The sequence below is a fragment of the Scyliorhinus canicula genome, chromosome 1 (genome assembly GCF_902713615.1).
Source record: "Scyliorhinus canicula chromosome 1, sScyCan1.1, whole genome shotgun sequence".
NCBI lineage: Eukaryota > Metazoa > Chordata > Chondrichthyes > Carcharhiniformes > Scyliorhinidae > Scyliorhinus > Scyliorhinus canicula.
In genome coordinates this window covers 180,516,474-180,532,700 of record NC_052146.1, presented here as the reverse complement: position 1 = coordinate 180,532,700, position 16,227 = coordinate 180,516,474, and the positions used below count along the sequence as shown (strand labels likewise).

General features: G+C 49.3%; 1 protein-coding gene across 3 annotated transcripts in view; it reads right to left on the bottom strand.

Moving 5' to 3' along the window:
* Positions 1-16,227, bottom strand: part of LOC119969652 (parkin coregulated gene protein homolog) — a 489,387-nt gene that overhangs the window by 205 nt on the left and 472,955 nt on the right. The window lies entirely within an intron of this gene.

Here is a 16,227-nt window from a genome sequence, read left to right as displayed (position 1 = left end):
ATGAAGGAAAAAAGTTACATTGTGATCTGGTGGTGTACCAGCTCGGCATTAAAAATAGTGGCCGGGATTCTCCCATCAGGCGGCTAAGTGTCGACGCTGGAGTAAAAATGGGAGTGTTTTAATCCAGTGTCGACGCCCATTCCGGGACCCCATTCTTTGGCCCACAGGGGCTAGCACGGCGCTGGAGCAGCCCATGCTGCTCCAGCTGCCGATCCCGTCGTGAACCCAGCATTGCGGGTCTGCACAGGCGCAATTGGGCCAGCGCCAACTAGCGCATGATCAGTGGCCTTCTTACCTGCGCCAGCCCCGCACCAAATGGTGCAGGGCTACAGGAGCTGGCGCGGAGGAAAGGAGGCTTCCAGCCAGGAGGGCAGCCCGCCGATTGGTGGGCCCCGATCGCGGGCCAGGCCACTATGGAGGCCCTTCCCCGGGGTTGGAACCCCCTCCCTCCCCACAGGCCGCCCCGGACCCTTCAACGCTGAGGTCCCGCCGGCTCAGAGGATATTAGAAGGGAGTCGACGGGACTCGGATTTTTTGTGATGGCCGCCAGGCCCATCCGGGCCGGAGATTCGGCCTGCAGGCCCGTGCTGGCCCAGGCTGGAGAATCTGCGCATACCCCGACTGGCGCCGCACCGACCACACCGGCGCTAATTATGACCCGGCGTCGGGGCGGCATGGCGTGATTCGTGGGGCGCCGCGCCGATTCTCTGACCTGGCCGGCGTGGGGGGGCGGGGGGGGGGTGGATAATTCCACCCAGTGTACCTACTTCTTTCAAAAGAATCACTTGCAAGTTTCATAAATTCATATTCAACATACTGGTAATATTTGCATGGTCTGGCTAATTTATAAACAAGACCAGCAGTAAAAAAGAGCTGAGTGGCGTTGGCTGGCCTTGCACCTGTAACTGTAAGTAACAATGAAGATCTGTTTAGGATTGAAATGCCAGGAAACTCCTGGTTGTTCGGTTGTTTCCTTGGCAACTTCCACAAGTAGTATTTCTAATCCTATGCTGTCATACAGGATGCACATTACTGAGTGTATCCAGTGACATGAGAACTGTCTATTTTGCCTTCTGAAAAACTCAGTGATAGCAGATAAGAAAATCTTTGTCAACTTTATGTTGTAAATAATCCAGTGCAATGTTTGAGATTTTAATAACCGTGCTTCTATTAGGCAGTCACACAACACTGGGTCTGTACTATTGTACAAGACACAAAAAGATAGCCTAATTCAAGTTATAGCAGGAATTAAGGTGTAATATATACCCTCTTTGACATGAAATTAATCAATTGACTATACTTCATGTTAGAGACACTGTGAATTGAGAGAAACACAAACATTGGATGAGCTTTTATTTTTCAGGAAGTTCAGACCCCAAATAGATCATGACACTATTGCTCTTTTACTATATCACAGTGTCCTACTGTTATTCCAATATAGTCCACACCATACTACTGCTGCTCATTTTACTGTTTTGCACACTGCTGCTATCTGACACTCCTCGTTGACTCTGAACTGCTAATCAACCATTGCTATTCATGACTGCTACATTGCTCTTTGCCAATTCAGCCCAGTAGAGTCTAGTTTTAGTTTCCATCAATGAAAAATTCAGTAAATGGAATTCTAAAATTATATCTAGTTTCAGTTTGTTAGTGAACGATAACAGGAATTTAATGAAGGAAGATGTTTGTGTTCATTTATATTGGAGCCAAAAGATTCTAGGGTTGACATCCTGATGTTAGTGCCAGATGCATCTACTATGGACGGCACCATGGTAGCACAGTGGTTCGCACTGTTGCTTCACAGCACCAGGGACCCCGGTTCAATTCCCGGCTTGGGTCACTGTGTGTGTGGATTCTACATGTTCTCTCCGTGTCTGCATGGGTTTCCTCCGGGTGCCCCGGTTTCCTCCCACAAGTCCCGAAAGACGTGCTGTTAGGTATTTTGGACATTTTGAATTCTCCCTCTGTTACCCGAACAGGCACCGGAATGTGGCGACCAGGGGATTTTCACAGTAACTTCATTGCAATGTTAATGTAAGCCTACTTGTGACAATAAAGATTATTATTATGTAAGACTACTTGTGACGACAATAAAGATTATTATTATCATGACTGGCACTGACCCGACCAAAGTAAGTGGAGTCACCAATTCCTATAGATGTACCTCAGCCTTCCAAAGGGAGCCAGACGTTCTCTAATAGGGTGCTGGCTTCTGAGAAGGGTGCCAAAGTAATGCTCTGAAAATATAACTTGGCAGGATTCTCCCTTTGGGAGTCGAAGGGTGCAATATAACAAGCTTTTGGTGGGTGAGATGCAGATCAGCATATTTAAATGAGCTATCAAGCTCATTTAAGTATGCTTGCACCATATTCTCCCGGGACCCAGGAGCTAACAGCCTCGCCAGCAAGGCTTCAACCAGACGCTGTTCAGTACAGGACCCACAAATGTGGATCAAGCGCAATGGCATCTAGGGGGTGTCCCAGGCCTTTGGAGACGCCTGGGTGGTCGGGGAAAGGGCAGGGCACCAACCTTGGCATTACCAGCTCGGCACTGCCAATATGCCCGGGTGGCACCTCCAGGCTGCAGGGGCACTGTAAGGGTGCCTGAGTGGCAGTGCCAGGGTTTCTGGGTGACAGATGGTACTGCTAAGTGTCTGGGCCTGAAAGGGGGGGGGGGCATGCTCATGAAAGGGGGGATGAGGGGAATGGAGGTTTGGGGAGGTGAAGGGCGAGTATGAAGGGGGTCTCATAAAAGTTGGGGCAGGGTTAAAAGTCGGGCCCTGAAAGGGGGGGTTGAGGAGGCCTGAAAAGCGGAAGCCTTCAGCGACCCCATAGTGGGGTTCCCCATATGGAGGGTGTGGAGTAATGCCCACGTGTGCGGGGAGTGACATTGCCCATGGGTGGGGGATGTGGGGGACCCTCAAGCTCACTTAGAGATAGGGGCACCTATCAAAATGGTGGGCTGAACTCTGAGTAGCTGGTCTCACCAGTGAGTTCAGCTCCCCAGTGTTGAAAAGATTTCTAAGTGTGGACTTGACCGGGGTGAAACTCCCTAAGGCCCCAAAAAACGACATAGGGCAAGATTTAACTCAAAAAAGAGTCCGTTCTGGGCAGGATTAGCAAGCGCCGGGAATGACTCCACTATTCAACAACATTCTGTTTCGTCCCTGGGCTCCTGCAATGCCACCTGGACACCTTGGCAATGCCAGGGTTGCACCACCAGGGTGCCCAGGTGGCACTGCCAGGTTGCCTGTTTGGCAGCACCAAGGAGCCTGGGTGGCACCAGCAGCGCCAAGGTGTAAGCCTGGCTACAGGCTGATCACCCTGGGAGCCTCCCCTAAGTGCCGTTTGTGGGGACCAGTGCTAAACGGTGCCTTGGTGGTGTCTCTTTCGTGAGGTCGATAGATGCTGGACGCTGGTTAGATTTGGCGGAAGCATAGCTAAGTGAGCTTTTAAGCTCTTTTAACAAGGCGAGTCTGGGTCCCGCTCATTGTGGGCAGGTTCCAGATCACGACGTCTCACGAGATCTCGTTCGATCTCGCAAAGCGTGACGACCATCGGTCATCCCAGGAGAGGCCTCTCCTGGAATCTACCGTCCTCGTCCCATCGTGATTCAGGCAGGAAGTGGCTGGTAAATTGTGCCCTAAGAGTGGCTGAATAGCAGTGTGGATCACACCCAAAAAGCTAGTGAGAAGGATCCCACCAAACTAGCCAAAAATGACACTTTTTAGTTGAATTGCGCCCTAAGTGTTGACTCTGGGACTGAATTGCGTATGGTATTGGGGGCGCTATTCGGTAAGAGAGTTAAGAAATGCAAATGGACAGCACTCTGCCAGCGTGAATTCAGAGCAATTCCCGGTCTAGCGGGCGTTCTAACCATTGGGGCCTGAGTTAAGGCGATAGAACCTGGCAGCAGGAGCTGTTTTTAAGCGCTCCACTTACCACACATTCCCTGCAGTCACCAAGATGGCTCACAGAAGACCTGCCCTCCCCTCCCCCCCCCCCCCGATGTCGGGAGTCTGAGGTGGACCCACAGCTCCATGCCAGCGAGGGGTGGAGGGACACCCTCTTCCCAGGGTGGTTCGCAGATTTAAGCGTGCCCTCCTGAACACCACAATGGAAGTGGTGGCGGGCAGTCAGCACTGCCAGCCTCACCAGGAGGCGACAGACAGCTGGTGATCCAGAGCGGTAGGGGTCACTAGTGCGGCCTCTGCCCTGAGAGAGGCAGGGAACCAGAGGGGAGCAAAGGTCATAGCGCAGGTGGCCTCTAATTGGGGTGAGCTCTGCTTATCCCCTGCTTCCTCTGCAGTGGGGCAGCGTGTCTGAGGAGTGCTAACACCTGGTGGGTACCTGATTGAGCATGGCCACGCCCATCCCCTTGATGAAACAGCTGGGGTATGAGGGTGTTCAAGGGGTGGCATGGGTGGGCTGCCAGATGACCAGGGGCCTTCTGAGAATTCAAAGGATACAGGCAGCACTTAGCAGTGTGAGCAACCAGGAGCCTGTAAGTAGCACCAAAGGGGTGTGTTTGAAAGACAGATTGCAGCAATGGCCGTCTGAACTGGACCACCTGCCTACTTGTGACACTAATAAAGATTATTATAATTATTATTACCATCCCGATCTCGAGAGGATCACCTGAATCCATGGGCTTGGCACCAAGCTACTGCCCTGGCATGGGCAGCCACTTCCCAGAAAGCCCAAAAGTTTTCAATGGTTTTTCAGTGTTTTTTTAGCTTCCCATCCCCTTTGGCAACCATGGCTCCCAGTCCCCATTCACAAATACCTATAGTAATTCGTGCCCGCAAGACTTTTGCCTGACATAGGTGGTGGCGCATCATGGAAGGGTGGAGCATGAAGTGTCCAAGCCGCTAATCATTTACATGCATGCAAATGCTGGTTTTGCATGCCCCGCCGGCAAGGGGCGCAAACACATTTTTGCAAGTGGTGTGGTGACCGGAGCATGGTGGCCAAATCAGCGCCAGGCGTGAACCTTGCTTTTTCCCAGATGCCCAATTCTCCGTTCAATCGTGATTCGTGTTTCTGGCATCATGAGGCGGAATATCTAACCCAATGGAAATGCTTAAAATGATGACGATCTTTGATTGAGAAAACTAGATTTTTCTCTGCTTGATGGATCAGTGTGAAAGGCTCAACAATTTAAAATTGTCAGTAATAGAGCAAAGAGAGAGATTTCTTTATTCAGGAGATTGCTGGATCACAGATTGCTTTGCCACATAGAGTGACTCAGGCAGAGACCGCTGCATCTTTTAAGGGAAAATCGGATGAGAATTTGAAGCAGAGGACGAGGCAGAGCTATGGGGAAAGAGGAGTTATCTCTGAATTGATCCCGCAAAGAACCAGGCACAATGAACCGAATGGCCTCCTTTACGCTCCTTCTGTAGTGTAAACATCATAGGATTGGGCTGCCATGCTTACTCTGTCTTCATGATGGAGCATCAGTGTGAAATAGTGACAAAAAGATGATTCTGGTCCCTCTTTTGTACATAGTATTCATTATGCGGGTTCCACTGCTGGCCCTTGTGGGATGAAAGGAAATTGTTTGGATAAAGCTGCTTCTCTGAAGTATTTCAGCCTGTGTGATGATCCTGTAAAGGTCCTTATTCTTTCATCTGTGGGTCATTTTCTGTGATTGAGCACTATGTACATACAGTATTGCATTGACCTTCCAATTAGCCGATCATAAAGTAGTAGGGAGCGGACTCAGGTTGCAGTTTTATCTGTTCTTCACAGTTGCTGAGAGTGAGGTGGACAGGAGGGGTACTGACTGAAGTGGGTATGTTTTCGTTCTACAAGGAACCATTCTCAAGAGGCAAGTAGTCAGAGGTGACAGAACAAACCAAGGGTGTAGCTGTTATGGTTACCGAAGCTGCAACGAGGATGAAAGAAAATTGCCACATTCAACATCAGTCTATATGTAGGTTATTTTGATGCTGGTTTAATGATGGTTATTTTCTGTTTGATACTGTGGAGTACAAAGCTTCATGCAATAAGAGGTAGTAGTTTTACAACAATATAATATATACTAATAGATTAAAAAGTACTGCTTCAAATAGTTTTGCACTGAACATTTATTTGGGTTTAATTACAAGAAATTAAATGTCTGCTAAATCTGGAATGTTCAGCACAGGTTTGAACTCAAGTGATTTTTTTCATTTTGTAATACAGTTTGCAACAAGCATAGAAACAATTATTAATAAAAATATTTTAAGATATTTGGAGTAAATCATTTTCGGTTCAGCTCACATTTTGCAGCACCCAATGCTTTGAGATGTCTGTTCCCATGAAATGTATGAAAAGAGAAAGTTGGACCCTAATTCCCACCACATGTATGAGAAAGACTGCATTGTAGACAAGGGCTAATTCTTATGATGTGGTTACATCATACTTGAAAGCACAGAGTGCACTGAATGGGGGAAGACTTTTGTTGCACTATTGCAGTGCTTTGTAGACTAGGTTCAATCTTGACCTCATTAATCACAAAGCTGTAGAAATATTTGTAGAGAAGTACCATTCGTACTCACTGCAGGAACAAGCACCCGGATTTTAACTCCCAGCATGAGTTGCAGAGGTGACAGGAAGGTCAAGGCAGACAGGAAACTGGAAGGCCTTCTGCCTTTTAAGTCTTAGGACATTTGTACCCTGGAGCTCGTCTTCATGGGTCGTCCCCTGCCTGAACCTGCTCCTCCTAGCCCACGGGAACACAAAATAAAATTTTAAAAACAGTTTCATCAACTGGCTCCTGATCTACTTGCCGCTTGATTTTTCTTATCTAGCTCTGGATACGATTTTAATTGAAATTGTACTAGGTTCCTAATTGCATCACAAGAACCTGTTTTTAGTGTATTCATGAACCCCCCTGCCTCAAATATACAGGAAGCGCCGGCTCGATGAAGCGTTCCTCGTCGAGACTCAAAGAAACTGCACCCAGCGGTGTCTTTCTCGGTGCTGCCGACACTGAGAAACATCCCGCAAGATGTGCCCGAAACGGGACTCTGTTTCTCTCCGATTAAATCGCACCCATTGCTTCCAGTATAAAAAAGTTCCAGGATCATAGAGCCCCACAGAAGACCGATCTGAGAAAATTACATATGTACTTGTTTCTTCCTTATAAAAATGGAATCAAAACTACATTTGTCTAAAGTTACAGTTGGAATATATTAAATCCTGCTATCTCAATAGCCTGTTTATTGCTGCTATCTTTGCCCTGCTGTTGCGAGGTGTCATTGGTGAAGTTGCTGCCAGTCACAGATAACTGTTAGGCCTAAAAAGCGAACTTGTTGCATAATTTAATGAAATGAACAAATTGGAGATTATTTTTTTAAATTTTTTTTTAATTTAGAGTACCTAATTCATTTTTTCCAATTAAGGGGCAATTTAGAATGTTCAATCCACCTACTCTGCACATCTCTGGGTTGTGGGGGCGCAACCCACGGAAACACGGGGAGAATGTGCAAACTCCACACAGACAGTGACCCAGAGCCGCAGAGCCGGGCAAATTGGAGATTATAATAAGATGCTTAAAAATGTTGTTCACAGGGCAGCACGGTGGCGCAGTGGTTAGCATTGCTGCCTCACGGCGCTGAGTTCCCAGGTTCGATATCGGCTCTGGGTCACTGTCCGTGTGGAGTTTGCACATTCTCCCCGTTTTTGCGTGGGTTTTGCCCCCACAATCCAAAGGTGTGCAGGGTAGGTGGATTGGCCATGCTAAATTGCCCCTTAATTGGAAAAAATGAATTGGGTACTCTAAATTTATGAAAACAAATGTTGTTCACCGGGCTCTACTAATTGAGTATGGGAAAATTCTCATAATTCTCATTTGCAGAAGAGTGCTTGAGTGGTAAGGCTTTAGCCCACAAGGCTTCCGCAAATGGCATCTCAGCAGAGCACAGATAATCACAAGTAACGTCCTCTTAACTTTCCTCTTTAGTCTTGGTGCAGTTGGGATGGCAATGAGAACAGTGATATGCTCCTCCTGCAGAACGTGGGAGCTCAGGGAGAATTCTCTGTTCCTGATGACTACACTTATGGAAGTGCACTTTGCTACAGCTCCTGGGTGACCTAGGGAGCTGGAGCTGGATGCACTCAGGATCATCCGGGATTCTGAGCACTTTATAGTTAAGAGTTTTACTGAGGCGGTCACACCTAAGGTGCAGGCAGAGAGTAGCTGGGTACCCACCAAGAAAGGCAGAGGGAGCAGGCAGAGAGTGCAGGGGTCCCGTGTGGCCATTCCCCCTCCTAAACAAGTATACCATTTTGGTTACTGTTGGGCAATGACCATTCAGGTAAAGGCAACAGTATCCAGATCTGTGGCACTACAACTGGCTCTGGGGCACAGCAAGAAAGGGTAAAGGTAAACAGGATCGCAGTGATAGGAGACTCGATAGCTTAGGTGACAGACAGGAGATTCTGTGGCCGCAAACAGGAGTCCAGGATGGTATGTTGCCTCCCGGATGCCAGGGTCAAGGATATCTCGGAGCGGCTGCAGAACATTCTCAAGGGGGAGCAGCCAGAAGTCGTTGTGCACGTTGGCACAAATGACGTAAATAGAAATAGGGATGAGGTCCTGAGGAGTAATTAGAGAGAGCTGGGAAAAAGGTAAGAAATAGAACCTCAAGGGTGGTGTAGCCACCTAGGGTGACCACTGCCCAACACAAAATGGAAGATTGCAAGGAATGCAGGGAAAATGGACATGTTGCAAAAGCAAGCAGCTTGCAAAATGCTTGTGTATTCTGACTACTGCAGAAACCAGTTCTGAATGCTGCAGAAACCAGACAGCACTGTGAAAGAAAACAAGTTAGCATACTAATGAGGCGATGCCGGGTGATCCCCAGGTACAATGGAAACAAGTTAACACAAATCGATACATTAAATGGAAGGCCAGACTTCTCGGCGCCAAAAGAAGTCCAAAACAATAAGTCCCAAGAACCGCCCAGGTATCAAGGAACTGCTCCGTTATTGGGGAATTCAAATCAATTGATTGGGAAGAGACCCAATCGATTGCGAGTGAATAGAGGGTCCGCCCAGACCCTGAGAGAGGTATAAGATAGAGACCCTGACCCCAGCTCTCTCTCTCTGCCAGCCTCTCCTTGACCAGCCAGCCCTCCCAGCAGAACACCGTTGCAGCAGAAGAACCTTGAGGAGGAGAGGTCTGGACAGCAGCCGCCAACACGTAAGTGTCATACAACGCACGTTACGAGAGTAGACACTCCTGACCCCCTTTAGTCCATAACTACTGGAAGCCTGTGGACCCAGTGCAGAGCAAGAGACCGTTGTTCCCTGATCCGGCAGTCCCCTTATCCAGATAAGTATTTGGCCTATTAGTGGTAGGATTAGCCTAGTCTTATAGTTTTATATGCATGATTAGTAGATTACTGTAATATAATAAATGTGTCTTGTTTGAACTTACTAACTGGTGTATGGATTTATTGCTTTGAACTTGAACTTGAAACTTGTGGCGGTATCTTAATGATACCTGGCGACTCCACAGCTAAGGAACGAAATAGAGCCAAATTGAGTGTTAAGCACACTCACCCAGAACGAGCAACAGTGGTAACCTCTGGATTACTTCCATTGTCACATACTACTGAAGGTAAGAACAGGAGAATATGGCAGATGAATGCATGGCTTGGTGCAGGGGGCAGGTATTCAGATTCTCAGATCATTGGGATATTTTCTGGGGCAGAGGTGTCCTGTTGAAGAGGGACGGGTTGCATCTGAACTGGAGGGGGACCAATATCCTGGGGGGCAGATTTGCTTGTGCTACAAGGGAGAGTTTAAACTAGATTGGCAGGGGGGTGGGATCCTCAGCAGCAGGGAAGGAAATGAGGGGCTGAAAAGGGTTGCAGTTCTCAGCAACAACAAACTGAATAAACCTGCAGGAGCACGGCAGGGAGTGGGGAAAACCATTTGGATTAAATTGCATCTATTTCAATGTAAGTGGGCTGACAGGTAAGGCTGATGAACTCAGGGCATGGATAGGTACTTGGGGCTGGTATATTATAGCTGAAATATAATATTATAACTGAAACACGGCAAAGGGAGGGACAGGACTGGCAGCTTAATGTTCCAGAGTACAGGTGCTTTAGATGGGACAGAGGTGGAGGAAAGAGCGGAGGGAGGTTTTCATTAAGGGAGCATCACAGCAGTAGTCAGAGATTCTGGGCGGGATTCTCCGGCTGGGTCCGACCGGCAACCGGAAAATCCCGCCCGAGGTCAATGGACTTCTCCAGCCTCCCCGAACAGGCGCCGGAATGTGGCGACTCGGGGCTTTTCACAGTAACTTCATTTGAAGCCTACTTGTGACAATAAGCGATTTTCATTTCATTGTCAGCGTCTCACCCGTGGCGTTCTTGCGGCGGGTGGGGTAAGACCTAAATAACCAAGGGATCATCTAGCGAGGCTTTGTTGGTGGAACTAAGAAATAAGAAGAGGATGGTGACCTTATTGGGTTGTACTACAGGCCCCCAAGTAGTCAATGGGAATTAGAAGAACAAATATGCAGGGAGATTGGGGAGACTTGCAGGAGTAATAGGGTTGTTATAGTCGGGGATTTTAATTTTCCTAACATAGACTGGGACTGCCACAGTGTTAAAGGCTTCGATGGGGTGGAATTTGTTAAGTGTGTTCAGGAAAGTTTCCTCAGGCAGTATGTGGAGGGTCCCACTCAGGAATGGGCAAAACCTGACCTACTCTTGAGAAATAGGGCAGGGCAAGTGACTGAGATGACGGTGTGGGACCACTTTGGGACCATTGACTATCATTCTATTAATTTTAAAATAGTTTTGGAAAGGGACAAAACTGGTCCACAGGTGCAAGTTCTAAATTGGGGCAAGGCAAATTTTGATGGAATTAGACAGGAGCTTGCAAGGGTTGATTGGAATAGCTTGTTTGAGGGCAAAGGACATCTGGCCTTTAAAGTGAAATAGCTAGTGTTCAGGGTCTATATGTTCCTGTTAAGGTGAAGGGTAAGGCTGGGCAGGAGTAGGGAACCCTGGATGACAAAACACATTGAGGTTTTGGCCAGGAAAAAGAAGGAGGCATGGCTCAGGTACAAACAGCTGGAATCAAAGGATTCTCTGGAGGCGTACAGGGGATTCAGGAGAATACTCAAGAAGGAAATTATGAGGGCAGAAAGGGGGCATGAGGTAGCTTTGGCTGAGAGGATTATGGTGAATCCAAAGGGATTTTTATAGTATGTTAAAGGGAATAGAATAACTAGAGAGAGAATAGGACCCCTCAAGGACCAAAGTGGACACATATGTGTGGAACAGCAGGAGATGCACAAGGTTTTCAATTAATATTTCTCCTCCGTGTTTATCGTGGGGAAGATGTGAGAATGGAAATCAGGGAGAAGGACTGTGATAAAATTAAAGAAATTAACATCGATAAATCATAGAATTTACAGTGCAGAAGGAGGCCATTCGGTCCATCGAGTCTGCACCGGCTCTTTGGAAGAGCACCTTACCCAAGCCCACATCTCTAACCTATCCCTGTAACCCAGTAACCCCACCCAACACTAAGGACAATTTTGAACACTAAGGGCAATTTAGCATGCCCAATCCACCTAACCTGCATATCTTTGGACTGTGGGAGGAAACCGGAGCACCCGGAGGAAACCCACGCAGACACAGGGAGAATGTGCAGACTTCGCACAGACAGTGAACCAAGCCGGGAATCGAACCTGGGACTCTGGAGCTGTGAAGCAATTGTGCTAACCACCATGCTTCCATGCTGCCCTTAAAAGAGGAAGTTCTGAGTGGTCAGGCAGGCTCAAAAGTAGACAAATTTACAGGGCCAGATGAAATGTATCCCAGGCAGTTGAGTGAAGCAAGGGAGGAAATAAGAAGGGCACTGGAAATAGTTTTCAATGTCTTTCTGGTCACAGGAGATGAGCTGGAGAACTGGAGGAAAGCCAATGTGGTACCATATTCAGGAAGAGAGGAAGGAATAAACCAGGAAACTACCAGCCAGTCAGTCTAACCTCAGTGGTGGGTAAACTATTGGAAGCAACAATAACCTTTATCAGTGTCACAAGTATGCATACATTACACTGCAATAAAGTTACTATGAAAATAATAATAATCTTTATTATTGTCACAAGTAGGCTTACATTAACACTGCAATGAAGTTACTGTGAAAATCCCTTAGTCGCCACACTCCAGCGCCTGTTTGGGTACACAGAGGGAGAATTCAGAATGTCCAATTCACCTAACAGCACATCTTTCGGGGCTTGTGGGAGGAAACGTGAGCACCTGGAGGAAATCCACGCAAACACAGGGAGAACGTGCAGACTCCACACAGTGACCCAAGCCGGGAATCGAACCCAGGTCCCTGGCGCTGTGGAACCGCAGTGCTAACCACTGTGCTACTGTACTGCCCCATTCTGAGAGACAGAATTAATCTGCATTTGGAGAGGTAAGGATTAATCCAAGAACAGTCAGCATGCTTTTTTTAAAGGGCGGTCATGTCTGACCAACTTGATTGAATTTCTCTAAGAGGTGACCAGGTGTGCAGTTGATGTAGTCTACTTGAACTTCAGCAATGCTTTTTATAGGTCCCACATGGGAGACTGACAGCGAAAGTTAAAGGCTGTGGGATCCATGGAAATTTGGAAAATTGGATTCCTGAGCAGCTCTCTCCGACAGATTCAATTGTGAGATCCAGGCCTGTTTATGACTCTGGCCCTCTCTTCCTTATTACAAAATGATCCACTCCTATTGCTTGCTTGCTGGCAGCCACAAAATGAAGGAATCTCTCTTCGTGATTTTGCGGCCAAACCACAGACATACAGGGTACGTAATGTCAGTGTACGTGTCAGACACATGAGCTGCTCTCTGCCGCTGCTTCTGGCTGGAAGACTACACTATTCTTATTGAAAGGGCAGTTGTGTCGGCATTCTCAATTTAAAAGGCGGTCGTGCCAGCATTCTTAAAAGCCAATCACGGTCATTGGGCGCTTCTCCCACAATTGAGAACGCAGCGACAGATCGCTCCACGACCCACCCACGGGTTGTGACCTGCAGTTTGAAAAACCCTGCCTTAAGATAACAGGGTAAGTGGATAAAGTATATGGTGGATATGGTATACTTGCCTTTGTTATCTGAGGCATTGAGATGAGAGCATAGAGGTTATGCTGGGACCGTATCAAATGTTGTTAGGCCACAGCTGGAGTACTGTGTGCAACTCTCAAATCCACTTTATAGGAGGGATGCGATAGCAGTGGAAAGGATGCAGGAGAGATTTATCAAGATGTTGCCTGGCTGGAGAGTTTTATTTATGAAGAGAAATTGGATAGACTGGGGCTGTTTTCCTTGGAGCAGAGGAGACTGAGGGGGGAACATGATTGAGATGTATAAAATTACGAGGAACATAGATAGATGAAGAAATGTTTCCCCTTGGTGGAGGAATCAATGACTAGGGAGGAGGTTTAGAGGGAAACTTTGTTTGCCCAGAGGTGGTGGGAGTCTGGATCTCGTTGCCTGAAAGGGTGGTGGAGGCATAGACACTCATAACATTTATGAAGTATTAAGATGTGCACTTGCGATGCCAAGGCACACAAGGTATACTCGTATGTGTGTGGTGAACCACTGTGTGCACCTGTATTAGGGGATGTAAGGTATGACCTGCACTACAGGTTCGCCAGTAGCCCCTGCTGGCTAGCTCCACCCATAAGGAGCCGTATATATATGCATGTCCTCCTTCTGATCAGCCATTTCGCCAGCTGCAGTAGGAGGCCACGCATCTGACTGTAATAAAGCCACAGTTGTACCAATCTGAATCTTTCATGCAATTGATCGTGCATCAATTTATTACAGTCAGATTTTCAAAGAGACGGATATCAGAATCAAACCAGATCGCCTGCAGCTGGATCCGCACTCGCACGACGCCGCAAACCCCACGCCGATGGAAGCTCAGAAGATTCTGGTCTTATAATACAGGTTGAGCTCTAACGTGTTCCCATTGATCCAGGACGCCCCAAGTTACGCGGAAGCGATGGCACTCCTAAAAGAGAACTACACACAGAAATCAAACGCGCTCTTCGCCAGGCACGTACTCGCCACATGCGCTCAACTCCCTGGTGAGTCTATCGAAGACTTCTGGTGGGCTCTAATCCCACTCGTACGGGACTGTGACTGTCAGGCCGTTACGGACACTGAACATTCCAATCTCCTCATGCGCGACGCGTTCGTAATGGGGATTGCGTCGGACGCCATCTGACAACGACTGCTGGAAGGGGCCACACTCGACCTAACGGAGACAAAAACTTTAGCGCTCTCCATGACATGCGCATCTCGTAACGTCCAGGCCTACCCTGCTCGCCCCGCGGCCCACCCGACCTACCCCTCCTGGACCCCGCAAATGACCCCCCTGGCTGGGGCCCTGCCTACTCAATACGCCTGTGCCACCCACCAATCCACGCACCCCGGGGGTCCCCGCTGCTACCTCTGCGGTCAGCAGAAGCACCCCCGCCAATGCTGCCCAGCCCATGCCGCCACTTGCAAGTCCTGCGGTAAAAAGGGCCACTTCGCAGCTGTGTGCCAGGCCCACGCAGTCGCTGCTATCGCACCCGCAATTGCCCCCTCCCCCCTGCCGAACGCACAATGGGCGCCACCATCTTCCCCCCCAGGTCCACGTGTGGCCAGTGGGTGCCGCCATCTTCTCCTACCAGGGCCATGTGCAGCCAGTGGGCGCTGCCATCCCCCCGTCAGTCCACGTGCGGCCCATGGGTGCCACCATCTTGCCCCGGCCCCGCAACGTGCGCTCCATGGGCATCGCCATTTTGTTCCCTACAGGACCCCCGGACGCCGCCATCTTGTCCCCCCCACGGGGCTGGAACGCCAAATCTGGGTCGCCGACACTCTACACCTGAAACCTCGGGCGACCACCCGCAGCTCGCCTCGATGACACTGGACCAGTCTCGTCCTCACAACCTGGCCACCGCTTCGACGATGGTGCAAATCAACTGCCACGTGACCTCTTGCCTGCTGGACTCCGGGAGCACCAAAAGCTTCATACACCCAGACACGGTAAGGCGCTGCTCACTCGCGGTCCACCCCATCAACCAACGGATCTCCCTGGCCTCCGGATCCCACTCTGTCCCGATCCAAGGGTTCTGCATGGTCATTCTCACTGTCCAGGGCGTAGAATTCAGTGGTTTCCACCTCTATGTCCACCCCAACCTCTGCGCTGCACTATTGCTTGGCCTGGATTTTCAGTGCAATCTCCAGAGCCTCACCCTCAAATTCGGCGGGCCCCTACCGCCACTCACCGTTTGCGGCCTCGCAACCCTCAAGGTTGACTCCACCTCCCTCTTTGCCAATCAAACTGCGGATTGCAAGCACGTCACCGCCAGGAGCAGACGGTACAGCACCCAGGACAAGACCTTCATTCGGTTCGTAGTCCAGCGGCTGCTTCGGGAGGGTATCAAGTGGTAGTAGTAAAAACGGGGGAGAAACACAGAATGGTCGTGGACTACAGCCAGACCATCAATCGGTACACGCAGCTCGACATGTACCCCTCCCACGCATATCTGAGATGGTCAACCAGATTGCGCAGTACCGGGTCTTCTCAACAATTGACCTAAAATCCACCTACCACCAGCTCCCCATTCGTAAATCGGACCGTCCATACACTGCCTTTGAGGCGGACGGTCGCCTCTATCAATTCCTTCGGGTTCCCTTTGGCGTCACTAACGGGGTCTCGGTCTTCCAAAGGGAGATGGATTGAATGGTCGACCGGTACGGTTTGCGGGCCACGTTTCCGTACCTAGTCAATGTCACCATCTGCAGCCATGACCGGCAGCACCACGACGCCAACCTCACTAAACTCCTCCGCACCACCACTCTCCTCAACCTTACGTACAACAAGGAGAAGTGTGTGTTCCGCACGACCCGCCTTGCCATCCTCGGCTATGTAGTCCAGAACGGACTTCTGGGGCCCGATCCCCACTGCATGAGCCCCCTCATGGAGATCCCCTTCCCCCACTGCCCCAAGGCCCTCAAACGCTGGCTGGGTTTCTTCTCCTACTACGCCCAGTGGGTCCCAAACTATGCGGACAAGGCCCACCCACTCATGCAGTCTACTCAATTCCTCCTTGCGGCCGAGGCACAACACGCCTTCGCCCAGATCAGAGCAGACATAGCCAAGGCCGGGATGCACGCAGTAGACGAGGCACTCCCCTTTCAAGTAGAGAGCGACGCTTC